This window comes from Lemur catta, chromosome 26 (assembly GCF_020740605.2).
Source record: "Lemur catta isolate mLemCat1 chromosome 26, mLemCat1.pri, whole genome shotgun sequence".
In the NCBI taxonomy this organism is placed as follows: domain Eukaryota; kingdom Metazoa; phylum Chordata; class Mammalia; order Primates; family Lemuridae; genus Lemur; species Lemur catta.
In genome coordinates this window covers 1827531-1842948 of record NC_059153.1, presented here as the reverse complement: position 1 = coordinate 1842948, position 15418 = coordinate 1827531, and the positions used below count along the sequence as shown (strand labels likewise).

Here is a 15418-nt window from a genome sequence, read left to right as displayed (position 1 = left end):
TGAGCTATTCCAGATGGAAACATTTTTCAGTTACACAGAGGAAGCAAGTTTATCCGACCTGCTCCAGCATTTAAAGTAAAATGACAGCAGCTTTATGGGGAACGTGGCATGAGATGGCACAGCCGCTGTGTGTCCCTGCTTCCCGTCCCAAAAGGGCCCCCGAGGAGCACAGCGTGACACTCCCTGGTCCTCCCAAAGATCCCACAGAGCCGTGTCCGACTCATCGTGCCCCCAAAATTATACCCAGAAGGTCCCCCCGACAAACTGTAAATGCAACCTCATTAACATGAGCCAAAACCAGATGTCATCTTCATTCCTTCCCTCCTGTCCTGCATGTGTGATGAGGAGCCACACGGGAGGCTGGTCCCCAAACTTCAGCCATTTGAGTCTGTGATTTTCTCCAAGCCCGTTCACCACCGGTTCTGTTCTTTGCTAAGCATTCTCTTCAAAGCAGCTATTTCAATGGTATCACAACAGCAAATAGAAAAATCACTGTCACAAGAAATAGAGGACAACCAACAAATAAATATGATGAAGACCAAAAAAAAAAAAATACACCCCGGAGTCATTCCAGCAAGATGCTGTCAACACCCCAAGGTTTGTAGCCTGAGGCCTGATCTAGCTCTCTGGGCAAAAGGGAAATAAATTAACAAGCGCTAGAAGTGGTTCAAGACTTACAGGTGCTGCCTTAGTAATAGTGTGAATTTTCCCAGAAGCAAACTACGATTTGGGTGCAAGGAGTTTACTTGAAATGTGTGGGGGGGAACAAGGGAAACACACCCAGATGGGCGTTGGGGAGTGAGGTAGAAAAGGGAAGGGAGCCAACGCATGATGTGTGTTCTTGAGCCAGTTCTCACTCTGGGAGAGAAGAGCTAGCTTGTCCCACTGGGGAAGCTCTGGGGGGGGGGGGGGCGGTATTCACACTACCAACTGTGAAGGCCGGTGCCCGGGGACGTTAATTCCCCAGCATGCCTGGGGTGCTTTGTGGGCAGCAAAGCGTGCTGCAGCTGGGGTCTGGCAGACTCGATGAAGGTGGAGAGACACGGGCAAGGCTCCAACAGAGGCTGTGACAGGTACTGAACTGAAACTGAAAGAACAGAAAAGGAAATGGGTTTCTCATCATTTGAGTCAAAGGAATGTACTGCCGGGTCTGCAAATCACTCAAGACCATCGGCCACACCACCGAGCTGAGGCTCCGCCTTGAAGATTTCTCTTAACTCTGTGAAGCCTGAGACAGCTCCGCAGGGACAGGGCCTCGCCCAGCTGTGCTGAGGGGCCTGGCCTCGTTCCTCCACACCAGGCCACTGAAGAGCAGCCCTTTTAAGATATTTTGTTTACTTTTCTCCCTATCAGTTACAAATAGCCTCATCCCATCTGCCTGCCCAATAGACTTGTCTGAAAAATTCTTCTCAATAGAAGTAAGTCATTAAGATGAAAATCCGCATTGACAACATAGACAAATGAGAGAATCATTGGTCACTGTTTTTTGACTACACCCAGACTAGAGTGTAGTCGTGCAATCACAGCTCACTGCAACCTCCAACTCCTGGGCTCAAGCGATTCTTCTGTCTCAGCCTCCCGAGTACCTGGGATTACAGGTGTGTGCCACCATGCCTGGCTAATTAAAAAAAAAAAATTTTTTTTGTAGACAGGGTCTTGCTATGTTGTCCAGGCTGATCTCAAACTCCTAGTCTCCAGCAGTCCTCCTGCATCAGCCTCCCAGAGTGCTGGGAATACGGGCGTGAGCCACCGTGCCCAACCTAATTGGTCTCTTTTAAAAAGAATTTTTACCCTTATAAAAAGACCATCAAATTCCTTCAATTGACAGCTTCCCTGACTTGTTTAAAATATGATTTATTATTTATAAATATCAAGCTATACCCACTTTGGGAATCACTACTATAACAGAGGATGAAGTAGCTATTAAATAGGTACAATATGCTACCATACTTGTATGTATTATGTATTTTTGAAGGTAGGTATTCTTTCATTCAACAAACGTTTATTTGGCTCTACCTATGTGTCAGGAACTGTTCCGGGTGTCTAAATATACAGCAATGAAGGAAATAGACAAAAATCCCTTTCCTCTCGGGGGGGGATGGGGGGGCATGGGCAATATATATAACCTGAACTTTTGTACCCCCCATAATAAGCTGAAATAAAAAAATAATAATAATAAATAAAAAAAATCCCTTTCCTCCAGAGAACTGCATTCAGCAGGGGAAGACAGTCAATAAATGAGTGAATAAAACATACAGATGTAAGCCGGTGACAAGCACCGCAAAGTGAGGAAAGCGGACAGGGAGTACCAGTGGCCGGGGGAAGAGTTACGCTTTTAACCGGGGTGATCAGAGAAGACCTCACTGACAAAGGGGTATTTGGAAAGACCCCAGGAAGGTGAGGAGTAAGCACGTGGGGACCCGGGGAAAGGTTACTACAGAGAGAGGACACAGCCTTTGCGAAGTCCCCAGGGAAGAACGTGCCTGAGATTTGACACAAGGAGAAAACTCACATGGCTGGTGCAGAGTGCGCAGAGGGAAGAGCGAGAGATGAGGTCAGAGGAGTAAGAGGGAGTGCGGACCATGAGGATGCTGCGGGATGCTGTGGACGGTGACCTACTCAGGAGTTCTGAGCAAAGGACAGACATGATCTGGCTCAGGCTTAAGAGGATCATGCTGGCAGCCTTGAGGACAAGAGGCAGGGACAGCGAGGCAGGGACAGGGAGGCTACTGTCAACGTCCAGCTGAAAAGCGATGGCACCTTGAACTGGGTTGGTGAGAAGCAGCTGGCTCAGGCAAAGAAGGTGTCGACACATTGGATGGAGGAGGGGAAGACAGGGGGTGACCGGTGGCCTGAGACTTTTGGCCTGAGCGGCTGGGAGAGCAGACCCACCATGGCCCAAGATGGAGGACACCATGGCGGAGCAGATATGGGGAAAGCTCAGAGGGTGGGTTTTAGACACCCACCAGACCTCCACATGGAGAAGTCCGTAGGTAGTTGGATATGCAAGTCTATAAATCGGGGCTAGGTCAAGGTCAAGGTCAAAGATACCCCTCTGGGAGCTGTTAGCAGGGACATTGTGTTTGAAGGCATGAGAGGAGATGAAGTCACCAAGGGAATGAATGAGACAGAAGAGAGAAGGGCGTGAGAGGCTTTCCCACAGGGGTGCCCCACCAGCTAGGGGTCAAGGGGAAGGTCATGACCATGCCAAGGAGGCCAAGGATCGGCCCAGGAGATCAGGAAAGAGCCAGGAGCAAACGGCATCCTGGAAGCAGGGCAGGAAAGTGTGATTGATCACATCAAATGCCCACGATGGGTCAAGGAAGGGGGTTGAGAACTGACCACAGGATTCAGCGGTTTTGGCCAAGAGCTGGGACAAAAAGCGCATCCGGGGTGTGTTCAAGACAGAGTGGGAGACGAGGAATGTGTGTTCATCTGCTCCCCTTTTTGTGCCTGTGATTCCAGCACTCAGTGCCTGGAAGCTGAAGAAACATCTAATGATTTCCCTGACAAAATAAGGTATAATTGCATATTAGCGCTGTTCCATTTAATTAACAGATTAATTTGGGTTCAAAAAGAAAAAAAACAGTGTTTCTTCGACAGTTAAAGGATGTTGCCTAAGTTTGCTAAATGACTGGTTGAAGTCTCTACTTTTTATATAAACAAAATACCGGCTACGTGCTAGAGTGTGTGTATGTAGTCTATACAATGGATATACCGCATCTGCGGTGTCTATGGTAAGTAAGTGAGTTGTTTTATGTAAGTCAGTGAGGCTGTTCTCTTCTGGTCTTCTCTGTTATCTTCTGGTGAGGCACCAGAGATCTGGAAGATAGGAAAAGGGAGATAGCAGAAAGAAAAAGAGGAACACACTGCTTTTGCATGATCTCCAAGTGGAGTGATGGAGTCAGTTCTATTTAATCCAGTACCAAGCGGATGGAAGAACACTTCATCGGCGCTCACAGTGAGGCTTGCAGCTAATCACTGAGCTATGGCACAGTGTAAATTCAGTTACCAAAATGAAAAGAGAAATCTCCCCGTCTTTCCTTTTAAATTAAACCTTATGTCGTGTTCTTGGTCGGATCCGAATACTATCCTGAGTTTTTAACTGCATAAATTAGCTGTGATGTCTGCAATACTCCTCTTATTTGATTGCAAACTCCTCTTTGGTCTCATTAAAACTAGAAGGAACTACGAGGAAATAGGATATCACTCATCCCATGATTATTTGAAAAGCAAGGGCAAGAGTTTGATTCCCAGGATCATAGTCCCGGGCTAGAAATATAATTATTATTGTTTTGTTTTCTTTTCTTTTCTTTCTTTTTCTTCTTCAATAAAAAAGGAGCAGAAAGACACGTTACGGCTGAAACAGTTACTTCCATGAACTGTTTCTTCCACAATGCTGGGAACCCTAAGATAACAGCCTTGTATTCAAATATGAGAGGCAGAAAATGTCATTTACTTGAAGCAGTCAGTGAAACACAATAGGTTTTTTTTTTTTTGAAATCATCCATAGTAAGTGAGATACTCCTAGTAACTAATGTACAATGTCCGTTATGATTTGCAACATTTTTTTCCATTTCAGTAACCAAAAAACAAAAAAAAATGACAGTGATTTTCATTTAAAGATCATTGTTGCTGTTATTAGGATAATAAATATAATTAATCACAGAGCACTAAGTCTCGGGTAGAAAACAAAAACACACCTATCTTGGTTTACAAGTGAAGGAAGGAGACAAAAGAAAATATTGAGTGATTCTGTAAACTCCTCCTCCTTAACTTCTGAGATTATAATTTATATTACTGCTCTCTGTCCGGCGGGTCTTCTCACAGAAATTAATCCTTTTTGTTTTAATTGTCAGCTCACTTAATATTTCTAACTCACGTGGCTGCTATGCGAAGGTGTTTCTTGCCTGGGTAACTTGCTGGCAAACCGATTCACCACTTAGGGCACCAAATGACTTTTCCTATCGGTTCTAATTCCCTCCATTTTCAGGGGTCACACTATGGAATCCTCCTAGCACAGGGGTGGAAACAGGTGATCAAGTGATGTCACACCTGGCAGGGTCCCAGAGAAAGGGGGAGGGACAGAATCCACCTGGGAACAGGAGCGAGGGCAAGGTGCAGAGCTGGCAGCCAGGGAGAGTTTTGCAGCCACACTTGGAGCAGATCCTTAACGTTGCTTTCCTATTATTGTTTATATTTCCCTCCCAGCATGCAACGTCTTTGGGGACTACCAGTCATCCAAGAAGCTCTGACACCTCCCTAGCAAATTGTATGACCTGAGCCAGGCTACAATCCATTCTGTAGTCCTCTTTGGGCCAATTTTGACCTCTTTCTTGAGCAGAACTGTTATGGCATGGAGCTTTGAACCCTATATGTAAGTTGATTAAATTCTGCCCCTCCTGAAAGGCGAGGTTTATCTTAGAGAGAGAGAGAGAGGGAGAGAGAAAGAGAGAGAGAGAGGAACTTCAGTTATTTCACAATGAAGGGGAAAAACGTCAGACTACGTCCTGTCTGTGTTTTTTTAACACTTCCCATACAAGAAATTCAGGAAATGCTCTCTTTTCTACAAGAAGTACAATTTTGTGCCGCAGCCAGAGATGTTCTTGTTGGCTGTGTTTAACTGCATGTGTGTGGTGGACAAGAGCAGACAGAGCCCGGGGGGATGCCAAGCCTGGGATCCATGGTCTTCCTCTCCCGTGTTTCTGCACCCACCCAAGGGCCCTGCGTTCCCGAGTCTCTGGCACAGAGCTGGAAATCGCTCCATCGTCACTTGTTCCCATGGCCCCCTGCCCCAACGAGCAGCCAAGACCTCTTCTGACTGCTGTGTCTATTGGGACCACAGATGTCATTGCATCTGTTACCCTGAAAAGCAACTCACAGTACAAATCATTTTGCTACATCTGCTGGGTCTGTGTTTCAATTCAGCACATTGATAGTCAACCTCAAAACCTGAGTTCTATTTATTTCTCTCCTTCCTGTTGGACGTTGACGGGATTAGCATATTTCCTGGAAAGTCAGACTCTAAGCTGACAAGTTTTTCAGATGGAGAAAGTCGCAGGGAGTTGAAGGAATATGTCCACAGCAGCCAGCAAGAGAAAACAGCGCACTAACAACAAGTGACATTTCACCAAAAATGCAGCTTAAAAAGTTGCTTCGAAACAAGTTCATCTCCACTGGGCGCGGTGGCTCAGGCCTGTCATCCCAGCACTCTGGGAGGCCGAGGCGGGAGGATCGCTCGAGGTCAGGAGTTCGAGACCAGCCTGAGCAAGAGCGAGACCCCGTCTCTACTAAAAATAGAAAAATTAGCCGGGCATGGTGGCGCATGCCTGTAGTCCCAGCTACCCGGGAGGCTGAGGCAGGAGGATCGCTTGAGCCCAGGAGTTGGAGGTTGCTGTGAGCTGTGATGATGCCACTGCACTCTACCCAGGGTGACAGAGCGAGACTCTATCTCAAAAAAAAAAAAACAAATGTTCATCTCACAGGGGAAATTTTGGGGTGATTGAAATGTTCTGTATGTTGATTGGAGTGATGGCTTTACAGCTGCATATATTAATCAAAACACATTGAATGGTACACTTCAGACCTGTGCATGTCTTGTGTTTAAATTTTACCTTTTAAAAAAAGACCCACCTTTCTGATTGCCATCAACTCCCACAACCCCTTTGTATTAACGTCTGTGTGTCCACCAGGTGGCCCTGACATTGTGTCCCCAACGATGCCCCGGCTGTGACACTGCTCCTAGCTCCTCGCTGCTCTTGTGCCTGTTGTCAAAATACCCTGGGATCAGCTCTGTTGTTTTAAAAACATTTCTTATGATATTGTATTTAAATGTTTATCTTACTACTTGAATAACGCTGTCTCATTGCATTTGAATTTCTTTACAAACACAAAGAAGAAAATAAAAATCACTCGTGGCTCTGCTGTTTGGAGAGGACTGTCAGTAGTTTAGCATCTGTCCTTCTAGATGTGGTCAACAGATACTGACTAAGTTCCCAAAGTGCCTACTGTGTGCCAGGAATTGTTCTAGACCCCAGGCACACTGTGGTGAACACGATGGGGCCCCTGTTCCCCTAGAGTTTACACTCTGATAAATAATATGTAGAGTTAGACCAAAGTTAAAAAAAAAATACTTCTTTGAATATCTCACCGAGAGCCTTTTGAATATATTTGTAGCGTTCTTGTTGGCAAAATAATTTCAGCGATCATTAACACACTTAACTTTTTCTCTTAAACACCCCTCACTTTGCAGGCGGCATAAGCTTGATCCTTAAACTTTCTGTACTTTGGGTGAAAGAAGCTATAGGTCGGTTTTAAAGTCACCGCAAAGGATAACGTGTCCAGGTGCTGAATTCCAAGGAATGCTTCTCTAACATAAAAGCACATCAAGGCCTTGGAGGTAGATCTCTTACTAGAAGATTCTTTACCCATTTATTCCAGGAAATGGCCCTTGCTCTCTTTTGTTCACTTTCATCCTCTTATTGCATCGGGGGTTTAAATCTCTGAAATGGGGGAGGACTGACTTTTGCAACATAAAGCTTTTGCCCAGGCCGAAGGTAAATGCCCTAATTAAGGTACTTTGGTGAAAACTCCAAGCACAGGAGACAGTAGACTCACTCACTGTCTGGTCGGAGTGTGCTGAGCAGCAGCTGAGGACTTGTGCCTGAAACAAAGTCTGCAGTGGCACTGGGCCATCCCCACGTCTCCTATGTCTTGAGAAACCTTTGATCCTTCGTGACTCTTACAGCAAACTGCGAGTCTGGCGGCTACACAGACAGGAGAAAGTTATTCTAGAAAACATAATACAGAAAAATCTTCAACTTCCATATTTCCTAAAGGTCAAGGGTAAATCTGTGATTTTGAATGCACAAAAAATACCCAAGCCATTCGGCAACACGCTTGGAACACGGCTACTCACTGCACATCTACTATGGGCAAGGCACCGTTGCAGTGTGCTTCAAACGATGACTATAATCTCCAGGTAGCTCACAAAGATTTAATTCACACTCCAGAAAGTTGAAACTCTGTCTTTGTCATGAAAAATAGTGTATAAGAACATAGTGCTGTGATATTCTCTAATGCATTTTTGATCTTCCACTGTTTTGAGGGAAATATGCGAGTCACTATGGGGGGTACAAAGACGAATCAGACAAAAACTTGTCACTGAGGAGCTGACCGACTGTAGCTGCACTAATACAGCAGCCTCTGGCTGTACCTTCCAGCGAAACTTCACAATGTGGCAAGTGTGAGCCATCGTGTGCTGTACACAAACTGCACTGGATTTCAAACATTAAATGTGAAAAAAGAATGTGAAATCTTCATTAATAAGTTTTTTTATGATTATATGTTACAGTGGTAATGATTTCAACATTTAGGTTGAATAAAATGTATTATTAAAATGAATCTTTCTTTCTAGCTTTTTAATTTAAAATTACATACGTGACCTGCATTATATTTCTATGGGCAGTGCTGACCTATACAATCATAGTTCCCACTCACTGAGTGCCAGGTAGTTTTGTTTTTTGTTTTTATTTTTGAGACAGAGTCTCGCTCTGTTGCCCGGGCTAGAGTGAGTGCCGTGGCGTCAGCCTCGCTCACAGCAACCTCAACTCCTGGGCTCAAACGATCCTCCTGCCTCAGCCTCCCGAGTAGCTGGGACTACAGGCATGCACCACCATGCCTGGCTAATTTTTTTCTATATATATTTTTAGTTGTCCAGCTAATTTCTTTCTATTTTTAGTAGAGACGGGGTCTCGCTCTTGTTCAGGGTGGCCTCGAACTCCTGACCTCGAGTGATCCTCCCGCCTCGGCCTCCCAGAGTGCTACGATTACAGGCGTGAGCCACCACGCCCGGCCCAGGTAATTTTATATCAATTATTTCTTATCTCCCATAAGGGAGGTATTGCAGAGAAGGAAACTGAGGGTTCAAAGGCTGTGTTAAATACTCATCCCAAACACCTTCCTAGTATATTTTCGATGCACCAAGACCTGTTGCAGGCAGTGAGGATACGACATAACAAAGTCCCTGCCCTCATGGAACCTGTTCCAGTAGGAGAGAAAGCTAATAAACAACTACTGTAAGGACAAAAAAATACACCAGGCAGTGACAGTGAAAGAAGACAAAGCCCATAAAAGAGTAGAGAGTGACTAGAATTGGGGTGAACGGTGTCTATTTTTAAGATGACAAGATCTAAGAAAAAGTTGTCATCTGAGCAGAACCTGGGTCAAGTCGGGGAGGGGCCCTGTCAACACCCACCTGGCCAGGAGCTTCGGGCAGAAGCAACAAGGACCAAGTTGTGTGTGTGTGTGTGTGTGTGTGTGTGTGTGTGTGTGTGTGTGTGTGTGTGTGCACAGAGTGCTTTGCACACTGGGAGCAGTGAGCAAGAGGAAGCCAAGCACCAGTTCACAGAGAGACTTAGAAGCCACAAGTAGGAAGTGTTACAGGATGACTTTCGATATTCTATGAGGCAGGGACTGTCGCGGGGCATGCGTGGGACTGAGCAATAGCAGAAGCCAAGGCCGGGCATGGTGGCTCACGCCTGCAATCTCAGCACTCTGGAAGGCTGAGGCAGGAGGATGGCTTGACCTCAGGATTTCAAGGCCAGCCTGAGCAAGAGCAAGACCCTGTATCTAGAAAAAAAAAAAAAAAATAGAAAAATTAGCCGGGCATGGTGGCGCATGCCTGTAGTCCCAGTCACTCTGGAGTCTGAGGCAGGAGGATCGCTTGAGCCCAGGAGTTTGAGGCTGCTGTGAGCTATGATGCCACAGCACTCTAGCGTGGGCGGCAGAGTGAGATCCTGTCTCAAAAAAAAAAAATATATATATATAAATAAAAAATAGTGGAATCCAGAGACTAGTTAGGAGGCTACTGCAGTAAAACAATCTAAAAATTATCCCGAGAATTTGAACCGCAAAAATCAGATATCTGGATAATTCAAGCCTCAAAATATATCTGGGAGTCTGTGGTTATCTGAACTAGCAGTCAAAAATTACTGTCTAACTTCATAGGATAGTAATTTATCTCTGTCCCTCGCTTTCTGCCAATTTAACCTAAGGAAAGTGGACTTGAGATTTGTTAATTGGCAGAGTGGGATCGCAGGACCTTTAAGTCAAATTCAGATAAGGCAAATTAGCTTCCCTTTTGCCAAAAAATCATGTTTTGTTGAGCCGGATGACAATTGTGTAGCCTGAACTACTTGCACTGGCTCTCTCCAGCTTTTGAATTCACGCCCATAGTTGTTAGCTCTGGGTCTAAGCATAGCTGCACAAGCGAGACAGAGTTAGGGGAAGAACTGGAAATTGGCTGTGTCTTGGAGAAATGTGTATATTAGTAAAGACAACCTGACTTCATGAGTCTGTTTTTAGGGACAGAGCGTTTAAAAAAAAAAAAAAAAGCAGGCATCCTGAAGGTCAAATGTTATGGAGGTCAACCCCTTCCTCTGAGAGCTAAATGAAGATTCAAAGCGGTGAGTTACCCAGTTTCAAGTGAAAACAATACAAATCAACCGCCAAGGACAAACAATGCAAATCAACCCAAAAGTCACAGCGTGAGAAACAGGAGGCTCAGTCCTGACCCTCCAGGTGGGTTTATTTACTTTGATGAAGCTCACTGGAAAATTGCTCCACTCCACGCTCCGCTGTTCTTGTGTGAGCTGCGTTTTCTGGGCCTTGGATGTGTGGCCTGTCGCTCAGGCGCTGTCCCCGAGCACCAGAATGCACAGACTGCACACATCAAAGGCCGCCTGCGACCGCTGGAGCTGAAATTTACTCAGCTCTGTGCTGCGAGGAACTGGATAAACAATGAGACTAATGACCTTGTTCTGCATTAATCTCCATATGGCTCAATTGGGACTGGGCTTGCCTGTAGGCGAGAAGGTTGTGGCTTTGGCTTCCAGCCTCAACCCGGGGATTAGGTGCTTTGCCCAATCCTGACAAGAGCCCAGGAAGCCTGAGAATACAACCCAGCCCGTCCATTTTACGAGGTGCATTTACCACAATTCGAGAAACACCTCCATTGCCATAGTCACTGGGGAAACAGATTTATAAAAACAAGTAAATCCCTTGGCCGTGCCTCCCCTTCAGGGAGTTTATCTTCTTCAATAGAAAAACCCAGGTTTTCCACGAGTATTTTCAGAGCCTCCCCGTTGCCCCCCCCCCCACACACACACCAAAACAAGATAGAATCCTCAGTGCCTTGGTCTATGTTCCCCCTTTTGGCCAATTCTGAAATTTCAAAAAGCTTCATCTGTAAAGAAAAGTGAAAGGAAGGATTGAAGTTGACCAGTGAACTTGATCAGCATCCACTTCTAATCTGGGGCATTTGTGGAAAGATGTTAAAAATAGAAGCTGCCTCCTAAGTGCCAACAGAAATTGCTAGAGTCCCTTCAACATGATGGGCAAAGGCTAGGCATTGCTGCTAGCAGGAGGCAGCCCAGAGAGATGTATGGGGCATCTCTGTAGGATTCTGCACCCTGGGCAGCCTTGGGCCCCCCGGCAAAAGGATATAGGAACACTGGAATAACCCCTCCCCTTCATCACTTTGTACTTAGGTCATGATAAAAAGTATATTGGGAGGCTGAGCCCAGGACATGACTCCATTGGTAGGGTTACCTTAGGTTAGGAAGGATCACAGGTGAAGTACACTCAGCTAACTAAGTAAGTACCTATGGTACCTACGGTACTCACATCATTACCCAGCCCTAGCAATAATCTTTACTGCACGTAACTTGAGATGCCTTTGCCTGAGATATGTGATCACAACCTATCCTAAAACACAGATTCTGGTGGGGTTCACACAGTCTCAACAAAATCCCTCTTATACACCTTTCTAGTCACTCTCCCAACCCCCGGGTTCTTACTGCTGATGTTAGGAGTATTTGATCTGCATATAAATTACCCCTGAGAATGGGGCCATCGCACTACTAGGGCTGTTTTCAGAGCCATTGTTGAGCTTTGTCAAACGCCTCACAAAAATACGTTGTTTTCAGTCTCATTTTTCTTCGTCCATTTACGAATTCATCAGGAGCCCAGGATAAACACGAGCGAAGGCATATTCCCTCTCTCCTTAGAATGTTCTCTCAACACACTCCCTCTGGGGTGACAAAGGCTATGGTGACTTTGGTGGTCTTTGTAACACGACTGCTAGGGATGTGGAGACGGTCACAGCTGTGGACCTGTGACACCATCCCCATTAGCACCTGTGGCAAGGGTTCCTAAAGCTTCACAAGTTTTCGGTTTTGCAACTTAACAGGTATCCTTAGAAGGATCATGTTTGCTTCGTGCACTAATAATTCCTTCCATTTGTGCGTACTTTCACATGCATTATCTCACTTAATAGTAGGTTATCATTATACCCATTTTTCAGAGAGGAAACTGATTCTGGGAGGAGTTAAACGGCCTGTCCCATGTCACTCGTGGCCCGAGAGGGAGCGTCAGAGACAACCTCCGACCCGGGGTTTCTGACTCCGCATCACACGATTTCAAAGCTGTCTTTTTATATCGGTTACCTCCAAAACTGCAGCATGCCCCTCAACAAGTGTATTCGAGAAGGGGACTTTACAGTTTTCTAACCATAAAGACAAACATGTCTGACTAGTTGCCTGTAGGAGAGGATCCCCTGGTGTCTATCAATCAGAGGATTTCAAATCACGGAGACCGACTGCGACAGTGGGAGTGCTTGGCTAAAAGACATCAACTCACACTGGTTTTCCAGCATCTAACTTCTTTGGAAGAAAAACTACGTGGGGACCGCATCGTGTGCAGACAAAAAACTCCCTGTCGTGCACAGTGAACACGTGCCCACGTGTCGTGTCAGCAGAAGACAGTGCGGAGCATCCTCAAATAAGCCCATATTTGTGGCTGAAAAAATTCGCCTGCACATACCGGTAATTATGAACAAGACATTCTCCCTAATAAAATGACTGCAAAGCAAATGCCAGCCCTGTGCTGGAGACCGGTCGCAGGGAAGCAGAGGGGACAGAGGCCAAGGCAGAGAGCGAAGCGAGGCGCGGAGGGAAGAAGGCCTCTCTGATGAGGGGTTGGTTTTGCTTTAGAAACTGGAATGTGTCCAGGCTTGATTTTTATTTTCGAGTCCCGTTGCAGATCCAGCTTCCCAAACGCTTTGATCTCGCTCCCTGTCTCCTTACCCGGAAGAGGACCCTTGGCCTTCTCAGCTGGGAGCTGGGGAAGCACACGTGGAAAGCCTGGCGCGGAGCCCTGGGCTCGCCAAATTTAGTCACACAAAGGGGCCTGCGAGGGAAAGGAGAAAGGATGAAAGCGGCCGCCGCCGCCCCGACTTCAAAGGCCCCGCCGCCGCCGCGCCAGGGCCCGCGTAGGCGCCGCCCTCGGCCGCTGCAAGGCGCGGCTGGTGCGCGCGCGCGCGGCCCCTCTGCGCGCCCCCGGCCCGGGGGAGGGGGAGGGGGACCGGCCCGCAGGATTTGGGGGGGGTTTGCAGGCCGTCGCGTCCACGCGGCCCCCGGGCTTCCCGGGGTCCCCACGCCAAGTTCAGGCTCCGGGGAAAAGTTTTCAGGCAGGAGGGAGAGCATGGCACGTCCTGCGCCCCCCCCCGCCTCCACAGTCACTCCCGTCCCCCGACGCCACTCGGGGTGTCCCCCGTGCAGCCCTAGCGCCGCCCCTCCGGGTGGGAGCCCGAGTCCCTGTGGCCGAGCCCAGCCCCGAGGGCGCAGGGCTGTGCGCTCCTCTGCGCGCGCGCCCCCCGCCGCGTGCCCCGGTGCCGTCGCCGTCCCCCCCGCCTGTCGCCCCTTCCTCGGGGCAGCCTCGGGGCGCGGAGCCCGCGGTGGGGTGGGATGTCTTCCCTCGCGGACCAAGGGGGCCCAGGTTCCCGGACGGCCGCGCCTGGCGCCCCCCAGTCCCCGTCCCCGTCGAGGCTCCGGGACGCCGGGCTCGGGAGAAGCCACCGCAGGGCGCGGGGCGCGGGAAGACCCCTCGCCGGAGCCCCGCGGAAGCCCGACGTCCGCAGGCGGCCGGATTTGGGAACGCCACTGTCACGGTCCCACGATTCCCCTGTGACCCCGGAGCTGGGGGTGGGGGGTTGAGGGTGTCTGTCTTTGCAGGAGGCAGAGGAGCCCCTGGGACACAAACTGCCACTTCCCTCGCCCCCCTCTCTTTTTCCGCGGAGGCCGTTAAACCGAAGGTGCCCGCAGCCTTGACATCCTGGAGCCGCGGGGGCGGGAAACCGAGGGAGGGGGTCGCGGCACCGAGTCTGGAATCGCTTTATTCGTTTTCTAGCCCTTCTCCCCGGCTTCTCGCCCCCAGCATCCTCCTCCCTGGGGTCCCCGCCGCCGCCTGTCCCCGGGATCCCAGCGAAGTCGGAGCTGGGAGGGTCCAGGCCGGACAAAGGGGGCCCGACGCCGGGGCGGGGGCGCGGACGGGGGGCTCCAAGCTTTTCTCCCGTGTCTCTAATTAGGGGCTCCCTGGACTGTCGGTCGCAGACTTGATTTGGCTGCAAAATCGCCGGGGGGGAGGAGGGGTTTCTGGTGTGGGTGTGGGTCACCCTGCGGTCCCCTGTCCCCGGCGGGGGGATGGGCTCGGCTTAGCCCCTCCGGTCCCCTCGCCGCCAACCCCCCCCCGCCCCCAGGCGCAGCGCGGGCGACGGCGCCCGTTGCAGAAGGAAGTGTTGATGGCAAACAAGTTCGCTCCCAAACTCAACCCAAACCAACCAAAGCCACCGGGAGGGGAACAACCAACAGCCGTTCAGCCAGCCCTTAGCAATTGTTTCACGGTCGCAATTCAATCACATCAAAACGCCCCCTGAAACCCACATCCTGCAGGAGTGAACCTACAACAGCCAACCACCCCCCCCGCCCCCGTCGCTCGCTGGGTTCACACGCACAACCGGCCCCTGCCTCCGGGGGGGGGTGGCGGTGATGCTCCCGGGCCGCCCCCGCCACATCCCGGACCTGGGAGCCTGGGGCGGCTCGTGGTGACAGGCGGAGGGACCGCCCGGGGACAGCAGTGCGTCCGCCGGGAACCGCACCAAATCTTGAAGGGGGGGGAGGAACGTCTTCCCGGGGTCCCTTCGCTCTTCCTGTGTCCCCTTGCTTCCCCCCCCAAGAGAGACAGACTTTACGTGGAAAAATGTCAACCCTGCCCCCCAAGCAAAGCTTTAAAAAAATTGGGGTGCATGGTTTCTAGCAAAGCCCCTTTTAAGTGCAGCTCATGAGATTTGCAATGATGCTAAAGGGACAATCGGCCGCACCACTCGCACCCTCGCGAGGACAAACCGCCCGGCAGATGCAGCCAGGCGCTGGGTGATTTCGTTAGAAACAATGTTTCCAGTAGAGTCGCAGGAAAATGCCAAACGCGGCTACCTACCCTCGAGGGCCCTTGTAACAAACAGTTCCCACTAGTTATGGTTCCAGAATTTCCCATCTTCTGGAGCTCCTAATCTGCGGGACAC

The 15418-nt window shown here is 49.1% G+C and overlaps 1 long non-coding RNA gene across 1 annotated transcript; it reads right to left on the bottom strand.

Moving 5' to 3' along the window:
• Positions 1-1055: 1055 nt before the first annotated feature.
• LOC123627738 lies at positions 1056-15412 on the bottom strand. The gene is made up of 3 exons (XR_006731474.1): positions 15334-15412; positions 13146-13248; positions 1056-1087 (listed from the first exon to the last, which is right to left on the bottom strand). It is a non-coding gene; the product is annotated as an uncharacterized LOC123627738 (long non-coding RNA).
• Positions 15413-15418: the final 6 nt, after the last annotated feature.